Below are 13,189 nucleotides of genomic sequence, written 5' to 3' on the forward strand. Positions count from 1 at the left end.
GCGACATACATAGTGGATGATTTAAGCCTCTCTTGGCTCCAAATAAAAATAAACCACCAGTCTCATCCTTGCTCGTGTGAGTGAGCCAATCTTGCCTGCTGACATCATCATTTGCTAATCATTATGACACAAATCATAATAGTGTCAACATCCCATCATCTCAAAATAAGTGATCGATTTAAAAAAAATGACCACAGCTTGCGTAATTATAGATTCCAAACATAAGCCTTATCAGCACCTCTTGCGATAAGTATATACAACGGAATCCACCATGTGCACCTCACATGAAATGATTTAAGATCACTACCTCTTGCGCAATAACCTCTCTAAAGATATTTTGGTGACCAATTTGCGTTCATTCTTAGTGCGCCCAACTAGCACATTGAATTTTACAATGAGCAAATTAATATACTACTAGTGAAGCATTTTATCCACAGTCTAATGAGCAAGGTCAATATCTAAACAACTCAGTTGATTATTTACCAAAGATAACACTTATCATGCCGAATACGCCCACATAGCATACTTTAGGCTCCCACAACAAAGAAAAGATTGAGGAATATAGGTCATCTGTTTCTCCCAAAGACAATCCGAGGATTCACTTAATAGCTAAGGCTCTGGCTTTTACCGATAGGTAAGTCAATGGGTTTGTAATTTTGCATCTAGAATCGTTCTAGGATATTCCTTATGTAAGTCATCGAAGACAAAACATGAATTCTCCCAAAGCAATCCCTAAGGATCGTACATCCGAGCATATAAATTACATCACCCATGTCCATCATATCTAAAATAGAGGACTGCCCACCCTAGGTGGTGACAACCTTATAAATTCCTGGCTCATAATGACTAAGTAAGGAAAAACTTCTTTTGGACCATTGATCATGCCTCAGTGGTCTTCATCGATCATCGTTGGCCTATCATGGCTTGACGAAATCTAAGAACCACTATTTGGATAACTGTTTTAGGTTGTAAAAGATTTATTGGAACTAGCAATCTTTTTGCGCTCCTAACTTTTCACCATAAAAACATAAGGTAAATCCCTACGGATCTACTTATCCAATTCTCCAACGAGAAGTTGGGTCACAATGTCCACAAATCAATGTTCTGAACTTATGTCAATCAAAGCCTAAGTCAAAATAACCTCACTCCCCAGGAGGAAGTCAAGGAGAAAGTCAAAATAACCTCACCCTCACTCCCCAGGAGGAAGTCTTCTCATGGTCTACACTTTCCTCAATGGTGCGACTTTTCGGTATCTAGCGAGCCTTATGCCTCAACAATGACTATCCAAATTACGCATAAAATTAGAACAGTTTTGTGTCATAATGGAAAGTCAACTAAATTATAAAAATGGTTAATCCTCAAAGACTTTGTCTTAAACTGCGCAACATTGATCCACCTTTTTAAAAAACAGGGGACTAGAGCCTTTGGCATTATCCTAGGCTCTTTATCATCTTGCGGAGCAATCATGAATGTTTCCCTCTCAATCACCCAGTGATGACGTGAAAAATTCACATTTGCTACCACGCAACTAAGAATGTAGAGTATTCTTCTCTAATGGAGTAATCCATTAGTAGGCACATCGCTCCCACTGTCCCTAGGATATTGGAAATTTCTTTCCATTCTCAACTAGGCTACAGAGAGCGCTATGCTTAGAATTCTCTATCTTATAGAGTTCCAAAAACTCTATTCACGTCACCTTTACTAATAAAACTTTATGTGACTTAGTTACACTACCACAAAGCTGCTTACCTATATGCACATGACCTGGAGGGTTTGCATGACCGCATACAATAATGCGCCACACGACCCTTTGTGTTTACAGGACAGCATACAATAATGCGCTATAGAACCCTAGGTCTTAACTTCACAATCTTACGAGAAGTAAAATAAAGATAAGCTGCTTAACGGTTACAGATCGCCCATAGATGGCTCTCCACTAACATATTACTCAAATGGAGTGTAAAATCTGATATGGAGGGCACTTAGTTAGGGATATAGGCAACAAACTAGTGCAATTCTCAATTGGGAAACATTTTGCGCCATTATCCACCTAACATTAACAATATTTAATTCCTTATCTCTACTACACCATTGTGTTGTTGAGTACTAGGAATAATCAATTTTCTAAGCATCCATTCCTCTTCACAGAGTTTTTCTGAAAAATAACTCAAATAGATACTCGCCACCATGGTCAAAACTAAAAGCACAAAAAACTCTTATCTAATTGATCTCGACCTCATATGTGCAATGTCAAAAATCATCTCAAAACTTTTGACTTGTGGGAGATCAAATAGTCTTGACTCAGATGCGTATCGTAATCTATAAATGTGTCGAGATTGAGGCTTAGTTATCATACCCTCACACATATCTAGTCACAAAATATCATAGTGGACTAAATGCGCCAAAACAAATGACCTTCTATGGCTTTCCTACTTACTTGTGCGCACCCATTGCGAACAAAGTTACACATTCATATAAGAGTAGGATGTCATAAGCGAGTGGGCCCGATAAGGCCTACTCAAACCATTGTGTCATCATCTCATTAATGTGATTAAGTATAATAAGCCACTGGTTCATGACCAATGTCATAAACTAATTCCAATCATCTTAATGTGTGAGTTCTCGAAGATAAGTTTAAAAAAGGTTTAGGCCCAACTAGATAATGACTCAGGACTAATTCATATTCATTAGATCATAAAAGGATGTCATGGAGATATCAACTGCGCCTAAGTCGCAAATTTAACTAGTAAGTGCTAATCCTCTGCACCTTCAAGTCAATTTTATTCTCCATACACTTTAATACATCTAGTTGAAAGATGACGATACTCCTCTTGCCATATCTATTTCTCGCTTCATAGTTACTTGCAATTAATTCTACTATCCACAAGAAGGAGAGAATAAGCTATCACCTATGGCAGCTCCTGAAGTAACTTAAGCACGAATGAAGCTAAAGAGTCTAATTTCAACACATGCTCTCACAAGCGATGCGTCAAATTCTTAGAGTCATAACAACCTTATCGGCCTTGACCTTTTCATTACTATGCTGCAACGTTTGCGCTTAGTGGTAAATGTTAAAACGTTAGCCTAGTAAAGGAATCACACAAAGAAGCACCTCATCCATGTCTCACACTCAAGTGTGGAAACAGTAAGTGTCCAGATTTAGACAAGTTGGCAATGCTAATAGATTTTGCAGCCACTAAGCGCTAATCTTTTCACTTAGTGTTAATAGATTTTGCAGCTTCTAAGCGCTAATCTTTTCACTTCACGTGATACTTCTACGCACACTATTATAGTGCATGAAATTTCGCTCAATCCACTCCCAATAATTGGGTAGAGAGCAAAACACTGCACATACTGGCTACTCGTCTTACACTTAATGACTAATTTATTTAAGCTCGCATTTCTTGGATGACGTGACTCTTGAATGTTACTTCATCCAATGATGTAACATTATTTACAAATCAAATTACAAAGTCAATTCGCGCAGCTCATTAGTCAAGATCATATACTGATCTACTGAGGGCTTACTAATTTCATAACTCCAAAACTCGCCAACCAAAAACTACGTAGTATGCCGCTAACCATAGCGCACACATTAGTTTTTTATTGTGCCAAACAAGGCAACAAAACTACGGCGACTTTGAGTCATGTTTCCTTACTTTGGCTCAATTAAGGTTTGACCTAAAGTCTGCAAGACTTTTGCTCATCTAAAGAATGGGATTAGTTTGTTCACATTTGAACATCTCTACTAAGTCTAGGTCAACCAAATTAACTTCCATAAGCTAAATCAATTTAGAGAGAAATTCGCATTAGGATTAATTTGATTAACATAATATAATTTTGCCGCAAAAATCTAAATTAAATAGTGACAATATTACACAAGTCGCAAGATCGAAAATCCGCTATGCTCGTAATCATCTCTTGCGCCACAAGTGACAATTATCCAAAATTTAGTTTAATTTATGCGCAAAATATTGGTTTTCGGGAGTTAATCTACAAAGATTTCTCTCAACCGAATAACCTCCCACTGAGTATCGCATATACAAAGCATGATAAATTCCATACAATAGCATTTTTAATGTAAATCTACAAATAACTCATGCTATATTTATTTAATAATGGAATTCTAATAAATAAATAAATAATCATGCTCTTCTAATTACAACATATTACAAACTAAAAAAAAATATGCTGTATTCAATATTCAGATTATGCCATAATTAAAGTGTACATTATTTTGGAATTTTCTGGAATTTTTCTGAAATTTTAAATAACTAATAAACACACATAAAATTAGAAATAAAAAATCCAGAAACTGATAAACTGAGACAATATTACCAGTAGATAGTAAAACATTTCAGAAGTCCACAATAAAAATTTCAACCCCAGAAAATTATTTATGCAATACCAGAATCATTTTAAAGTATAAAAAATGAATTATTAACACAGAAAAAATATTTTTTATTTTCGTAAAATTTTCAAAATTTTACAGAAGATATAAAATTTAATTCTGAGTATAACGGTACCAACCATGCTTAAAACAAAACTATAACGAATAAATTATAGCCAATTAACGCAATTCAGAATTAAAAACAAACAAACAGAGCCTTAGGCATAAGCAGCCAAGCCAGCCAAGCCAGCCAAGCCGCAGGAGGAAAACGGCGCGGCTCAGCACCGGCTCGGAGCGGCTCGACGCACGGCTCAAACGCGGCTTGGCGCTCGGCTCCAGCACGCGGCGCGCGTGCGAGGACAGCGCCTGCACGCGCGCGTGATGGCACGTGCAGGCGCGTCAGCAGGCATCCGGCGCGTGGGAGCGCATGGCTACGCGTGGTGGCGCGTGGCGCTGCTGGGAGGCGTCATACAGCGCGTGAATCACACGCGCCGCCTTCCCGGGTGTTTTCTAGTCCGATTTTTGTACTGCCGGACTCCTTTTTTCAAAATAAAACCGTTTATGGTATGAAAAAAAGACATTAATGAACATAAAAAAATATTTATGCTCTTAATCTAATCAAAGTAGATTTTTTTCCTCCTTTACAAACATTCATGTATATAATGTAAACATACACATGTAAAAATATACACATGATTAAAGGAAACACGAAAATATCCATCAATGGCTCTGATACCAATGTAAATCAAAGTATAAAACATGCAGCGGAATAAAATGTTTAGATCATACCTTTATTGATCTAAAACCTCGTGGATAAATCACGTGCTTCCTGAATCTAGTCAATCAACCCAGCAGTGAAGTGATATTACAATATTGAATATCACCCACACAAACCATAGTGCAAATGGCTTTGATCGTTATTTTGGGAGAGAGTCAGTATCTTGAAAAAAAAACAAACATACGTTGTTTTTCCACTTAATCACCCATATCCCATATATCAGATATATAATCTATTTATCTCATTTATCCATTTGTTAAATGAGATAATATCTGATATTTATATCATCTATCCATATCATGATATGATAGATATATATCCTGAGTGGCTATCCAAATAGGTTTGAATTCAAATTTAAAACCCATTTGGATGAGGTTCAAAAGGTTCTAAGGGTCATGTCACATGGGCGCCCAATTTCTAACAGTTGAATTTTCTATAACAAACAAACAAATTAGAACAGAGAAAGTATTATTTTTCATCAATATTACTAGTAATATGATTTATGATATGCCGTCATAATGTTAGGTGGATTTAAACACCAAAATAGTGCAATATAATTGTGACAAATTTAAGCCTTTAATTTGATATTGTTTAAGAAATAGATTAGGACTCCTCTCCAAATGTAGGGAACACATGTAGAGCAATGATGCTGTGAGCCAAAGTATTCAAAATTTAAAATATATGAATTAAATATAATTTGAGTGTAATTCACGTTGCATGAAGTTTAATGGGGTATTTTTTTTCAGGTCCCTGGTATTATGATTTTATAGCATAAAGGACACCCAATATTTTCATAATGTCTAAGGTCCATCAACAATATTTTCATAATGTCTAAGGTCCCTCAACCTTGATCCAGAGAAATTTCAGTCCAGAGAAATTTCAGTCCAGAGAAAATTGGCCCAGAGAAATTTCAGTCCAGAGAAATTTCAGTCCAAAGAAAATTGGTCCAGAGAAATTCTGGCCCAGAGAAATTTGGTCCAGAGAAATTTCAGTCCAGAGAAAATTGGTTAGAGAAATTCATCCAGAGAAATTTCTTTGGGCCAGAATTTCTCTAACCAATTTTCTCTGGACTGAAATTTCTCTGGACCAAATTTCTCTGGGCCAGAATTTCTCTGGACCAATTTTCTTTGGACTAAAATTTCTCTGGACTCTCATATAATAGTCACAATTGCTAGTGTGGGTCTATGTATGATCTTAACATTGCTTCTCATTGTTCTCTACTGTAAAAGAAAACAAAAAAAGAAATCTCCAACCGAGTCATGCGAAGGAGACAGGTTCTTGAGAGTTTCCTATGGAGAGCTTTTCAAAGCTACAGAAGGATTTTCTTCAAGTAACTTGATTGGCGCAGGAAGTTTCAGCACTGTGTACAAAGGAGTTCTTCCTCCACAAGAAAAAGTTGTTGCTGTGAAGGTGCTCGATATTGAACGGTTAGGAGCTTCCAAAAGCTTCTTCGCTGAGTGTGAAGCCTTGCGGAAAACAAGGCACCGAAATCTTCTCAAGATAATAACTGCATGCTCAAAGAGACTCTCATATATGGGACCAAAGAGACTCTCATCTATGTTAAGGGACCTTAGACATCAAAAAATAATTTTGTGGATGTCTTCCATTACGAAAAGTGGGAGAGGGACCCTAGACCGATTTTCCCAAGTTTAATTTTACATTATTTATTTAGAAAAAATCTCTAAAAGAAAATAAACTCAAAAATTGATTCGAAAGTGCAAATTTATAATGTAGATTAAACTTTCCTTATACATGAGCTCTTTCCTTTTGTGTTCTGGATGAATTTTTTCATTTTTCCCCTTGAATTTATAAATCCATGATTAATGCTAAAAACATAATCACCAAACACAAATAAGATACATATATCTCACATGAGATGAAATTCACATAATGTTGACCCTACATATGATAAGCCTTCATTTGGCATGCCAAACTTTTTAGTTTTTTTAGCTATTTTAGCTACAAAAAGATAAAATATGTTTTTTAATTTAATCAGACAAAACATCACATCCAAATCATAATCATTTCATTTTTTCTTCTTACAAAAGTCAAAAAAATCAAAAAATTTATGCCAAACGAGATTTTTTAACTCCAAATTAAAATAATCAAAAAATCAACTCACATCCCAAACGTACCCTAACTATCTCATGTGAGATATATTTATCCTTTTTTTTATTTGGTGATTCACTTATTGCTTTTCTAAACCATCTTCATCTCTCATGAAAATGGCCCAATCATTTTCATCTACTTGGATGACAGTGAATCTACAACAGTATCTCTAACCTGTTCAATAATTCTAGGTAAAAATTGTCAACAATGCTAGGTATCATAAAAAGTCTTTCATGAAAATAATCACGAAAGATTTGTGACCTTTGAATTACACTTGGAATAAAGCACTACACACTAATCAAGGTAATCTAAGGGTCACAAATCTTTCATGATCGTTTTCATGAAAAAAATTTCACCCTAACATTTCTCAAAAATTATTCATAATTCTATGATAGTATTAGGAATACCGGTCTTGTTTGGTAAGATTTTTTTAAACTAAAAAGATGATAATCAAAAAGTATCTATTTTTTAGCTTGCAAATAATTATTTTTTTTTAAATTTATTTATGTCTAAAAAGTTATAAATAGAAGTTGTATCAAATAGTCTGTCACATACTTTTAAATTAAAATAAGTTTTAATCAACTCTCAAAAACCGTAACAAATAGTCCCATTAATTAGTGTATCAACTAACACACCAAATAAATATAATGTTAGATGAGACTTACGCTAAATGGTGGAATCCATATATATATATCACGTATCTTAATTAGTGTGGGGATGTTTGGAAACTAAATATTTCAGGAAAAAATTTAAAAAGCATTAAAAAATTAGAAAGTCATATAAAAATGTTCAAAAACTTGTTCATTTTTCTCTACTTTTTTTTTAAATTTTTTCATAAAAAGTTAAAAAATCATTCGTAAATATTTTAATTTTTTTTACCTTATATTTTCACCAAAAACTAAAAAGTCACTTCGCAAATTAATCCTACATAACATTATTATACTGGGGGAATTACAGTGACACGATGTCAGTGAGAAATAATTACAAAAAATTGAAAAATATTATAAATAATAACAATTAAAATTATAATTTTTTTTCATTTGTTTGTAAATTTTTTTTTTTTCCTGCACATACTGTTGTGTTATTCCCCTTATTATAAATAACCAAAAGGCATACCGTGGAATTTGTCTAAATATGGAGGACAAAATCATCTTTACACACATCTGCAAAGATTTTTAAAAAATGTTACTTTTATGAAGAAATTGATTATTTACTCAAGTCAAAAAAATGAGTTTAACAAATAAGTTAACAATTGTTTAACAAAACAAGTATTTTTAGTCAATAAGATGTCTAATCCACCATGAACTCATATAAGCTCTTGTAATGTCATAGGTTTTAGTTGTACAATGAAAAATACTTCTACAACCAAAAATTTTATTGCTTTTTTTTTTTTCACAAAAAATCGATTATAAATAATATTTATGGGCCACATATATCGGATTAGTCCCAAAACTAGTGGTTTGACGATTAAACTTGGGCGCTTGTAATTTTATGAGACTCATATAATTATTATTTTTACATATATTTAGGTTGGTGTGGAGTCTATAACCCATTAAAAATACATTATGTGTATTGTTTTAATAATTGTATGGAATTATAATTTGTTTCAGTCTCATGATTTCATTTTTTATGGTTATATAGTGAATTTTTCATCCATTAATATAAATAGTTGGTTTGAACTTTTTGCCCAGCACTCCAAAAATAACGTTCCACTTACATGTATAAAGCATTCTATGTGATGATATTTTTTTTTTTTTTTTTTTTTTTTTTTTTTTAATGCGTGAGGTACGCTTCTTTTCAAGTTTGAAAATGTGTAATACTGTCAATATAAATAACAAATTAAACTTGAATAACTTAATTTTTTATAATATGTATAAATTTATTGAATCAAATAATAACTTATCAAAATATATTTAAGTTTGACTTATTTATATAACGAATTTATTTCAAACAATTTTTAAAGTATTGAATATAATTCGAGCTCAAATAATTTAACTTACCTTATAACCTTACTTAAATCTAACTCAAATTTCAACCCCGTCCACTACCCCTCAAAAAATAATAATAATAATAATAATAATAATAAATAAATAAATAAATAAATAAACAAAAAACACAACGAAGATTGGGCTCGGGCCAACACACCGGACACTGTAAACTGGATCTGATTTCAGCCCGGCCCAAATCACTTCGTGGGCTCTTAAACATCCTCTCACATTGCCCCTATGAATAGAGAATTCCCTCAGAATTTCAAATCTACTCTCTCTCTCTCTCTCTCTCTCTCTCTCTCTCTCTCTCTCTCTCTCTCAATAATTAGTAAAATTCATTAATGAATTAGAGGCTTAAGCTGTTAGAGAGAGAGAGAGAGCAAGTTGATCATTTATATCATTAAAATGTGTAATGTATGTAATGTAAACATATCTTAAAAAAATTATGAGTTGATTATCTAAAAATTCTATTTACAAATATTATGGTAGTTCAAGTCTTATCTAAAAAATTTGAACCAATAAGTCCTATTTAGTAAAACTAAAAATATTATCAATTTTTTTTAATTTTTAAAACTAAGAACATCATCAATTTTACATAGTAATGTTCCAGATAATTGTTTTACTAACTGAATAAAAAAAAAAAGGATGAGATTAAACGTTTTTGCCTTTTTACTTATTAGTTTGTTTCAATTATCTAATAGAACCGAGAACATTACTAGTTTTTTCTAATTTTAAAACTGAAAACATTATCAATTTTTCATTTTTAAAGTTTTTTTTTTTAAATTTTGCACATTAATGTTCCATCATCATGCTCCCTTATAGACACAAAATTTTTAATTTTGCACAAAAAATAATTCAATTTTTTCATTTTTTTTGCACATAATTTTTTTTTTATTTGAAAGTTGATATTTTAAAGTTTTGAAAGTCAAAATTAATGTCAAATCATCATATTCCTTTATAGATAATCATAAATGATAAACAATCATTGTTTAAATGGCAATTCCGACTATTAAAAATTTAATTGAACTTGAAGGTCTAAAAAATTTTAGTTAGAACTTAATGAAATATAAATTCATAAATTAGGGTTTGTGTGTATATGCCTCTAAAATTATTCTCCTTACTCTATCTTTATAGTTTATACATACGTATGTATAATACATTGTAAACTCATAAACCTGCCACTGTACTCTGTGTCTGTGTGTATATATTTGCTTGTGCATTCATGTGTATAACAATAATTCATACCACTAAAAAAAAAATCACTAATAGCATTAATGCATTGGGAATGTCAAAAAAAAAAAAAAAAAAACAAGACATAGACAGTGGGCAGGGCCCACTAGTGGTGCTATTAGAGCACTACTTTTAGTGCTCTCAATCATTTTTGTTGATGTGTATTATCACTTAATATAATATAATACCAAAATAAAGATAAAAGTCTTGGGATCTGAATAATCTTAGACCTAAGTCATTGTGAATGATTTTATGTGATAATCGAACATCTCTGCATCAGATTAAAATTCCAGAAGCATTTATTAGAAATTTGCTTATTGGTTACATATTTGATTACACAAAACTTGAATGAGACAAGGACATTTTTTCTTGGTTACATACTTGATCCACAACACAACTCCACAATGGTTCTTTTTTTTAATTTCTTGAATTGTGGTAAGAAACAGTTTAAGAAATATTTTATGAAGCAGGGATACTCCTAAAAAAGCCTTGTACTGTTTGATAGTATGAGACATACATGTTTGATAAGACTATCCAAAATTTATTTATTATTTTTTAAATTTGAGATATGTTTCTGTTCAGCCAGCTTTGATATAGGTATACGTTTCAGTTGAAACTTAAAATTTATACTTTCTGGGAAGACGGCCAGACACACTTGCGGTATTCTCCAAGTGCCCACATTGGGAAAATGTTTCTGTATTGTGCATAATGTAGCATACAATTCCTCATGAAGGCTCCACTCATTTCATGTGAGGGTAATTTTCATGGTTAGGAAGTTGTCATATTTGAAGTACATAAACTTTTTGAAAAACCAACACTATAAAATCTAAGCCTTCGTTTGGGATGTGGATTGATTTTTTGACTTTTTGATTATTTTAATCTGAGACAAAAAAATCTCATTTGGGATGGACTTTTTGAATTTTTTAACTTTTGTGAGAGAAAAATGAAATGATTATGATTTAGATGTGATATTTTGTTTTATTGACTTTTTAATTTATTTTGACTTTTTAAAACTAAAATAGCCAAAAAAAAAAAAAAAAAAACTTTTGCCAAACATAACACTACTAGTAAATATTTTGTAAACTCAATTGACATAACTCAGTCATTTCTTCCAAAAATGTATGATCCATTTGGGGACGCAAAAATGTGTTTCCAAGATCCATTTGTGGAAAATCACCGTCGTCCATCTGTGCATTGATCAATAGCTTTGCTGCTCTATGAAAAGGTGTTGAATCTCCCTCACCCTAGATAATAAGAAATATATATATATATATATATATAACACAACTATGTATAGCACTATCAACTTTCGTTATATGATTCATAATCTAATTCTTCAAATTGGTAATAACCTGTCCACCATAAATAAGACCTAGCATAGCCCATGATGTTTGTACTATATTTGTTTTGTTTCCTTCCAGCGGTTTGTATTTCTATTTCATGCATTATGATCATTAAGAAAATAGAAAAAAAAATTGGAAATATCAGAGCATTTGGATTAGTTATAATAATTCCTACACAAATATAAGTTAGAAATGTTTTTTTTTTTTTTTTTTTTGGAGTTAAAGGAATTCTATGCTCCCAGTTTGGAATTTGGAACTTGTGTACACAAGTTTAATTAGGCATTAGAGCCAAGAATACAATCAAACAAAAAACTTCGGTATGGGAGTTACCATAGAAGGGCATGATTCAAACCTCTCCCCAACCTCCCTCTTCATTTTGTACTGAAAGCAAAAATTCAACTCCTCTGTAAACTGCTTGGCTGTTGTTATAAGTCTTTCCTGCTGAAGCTAACCCTCTTAGCGCAAAAAATGTGCCATAGATGAAGCAAATTCCCCAATAGCCATACCTGCCCATATCATTGTACACATTAACTCCAATTGCCATAGCTCTTCATTTAGAAGTGAAATGAACTCACCAAGAACCATCGGGCCATTGTTTCTGCTCAAGGAAGCTGATTGCTTTCGCCACTGAAATTTCAATTTCTTTCTCCCGATACCCCAGATGCAAAAATGATACTAGAGCTTGGATTACAGATACAGTGCATTCAACATTAACAGATACGACATGCTTGGATTACTCTGGTAGTTTAATGTTTAGTTAAGTCCTTCTTAGCTTTTTTGTTTTCAAAAAAAAACGTGAGGTCAAGGGGTTGGTTGTATAGATGCGAGTAGCAGTAGTAGGGGTATTTTTATACTTCCGAATCTCTCTCAAAACATGTCGTCTTCCTGTACCTTTAATTTCATGCTGTTAATGAAATTTTTCTTTGCCGATCAAAAAAAAAAAAAAAAAACATGCCTAGACAAGTGATTGACCAATATTAATATTATCTTGATAAGCAGCAGCTCAAAGCTCAAGCTCAAAGCTTAAGCCGCAGCTAACAGATCAAATCCTTTTCAGAGCTTACAGCAGCAGCCAGTAGTCTCCAAGCACAAGCTTCAGAATCACATGTGTATTGTTAAAGCTAGGTAGTTAGTTTGTTAGCTAGGTGGTTAGTTTGTTAGAGTTTAACTATAGTTTAGTTAGACAGTTATGGTCAGGTTAAGTGTATTCATTCTGTATAAATACTAGTTCTCTGTATAATGGTTGATGTATTGAATAAGAAAACGATATTTTTCTCTGAAATGGGGCAAGACTTGAGTGTTTGCAAGGTGTAAATGAGAGAGTTCATCTCATCTCAAAGTATAAAAATCC

General features: G+C 32.7%; 2 pseudogenes; both read right to left on the bottom strand.

Moving 5' to 3' along the window:
• LOC114270058 (dammarenediol II synthase-like) overlaps positions 1-13,189 on the bottom strand; it is a 127,417-nt pseudogene that overhangs the window by 101,880 nt on the left and 12,348 nt on the right.
• On the bottom strand, positions 11,120-12,741 carry LOC145788951 (dammarenediol II synthase-like; annotated as a pseudogene).

This window comes from Camellia sinensis, chromosome 9 (assembly GCF_055761805.1).
Source record: "Camellia sinensis isolate YWXY chromosome 9, ASM5576180v1, whole genome shotgun sequence".
Lineage (NCBI taxonomy): Eukaryota > Viridiplantae > Streptophyta > Magnoliopsida > Ericales > Theaceae > Camellia > Camellia sinensis.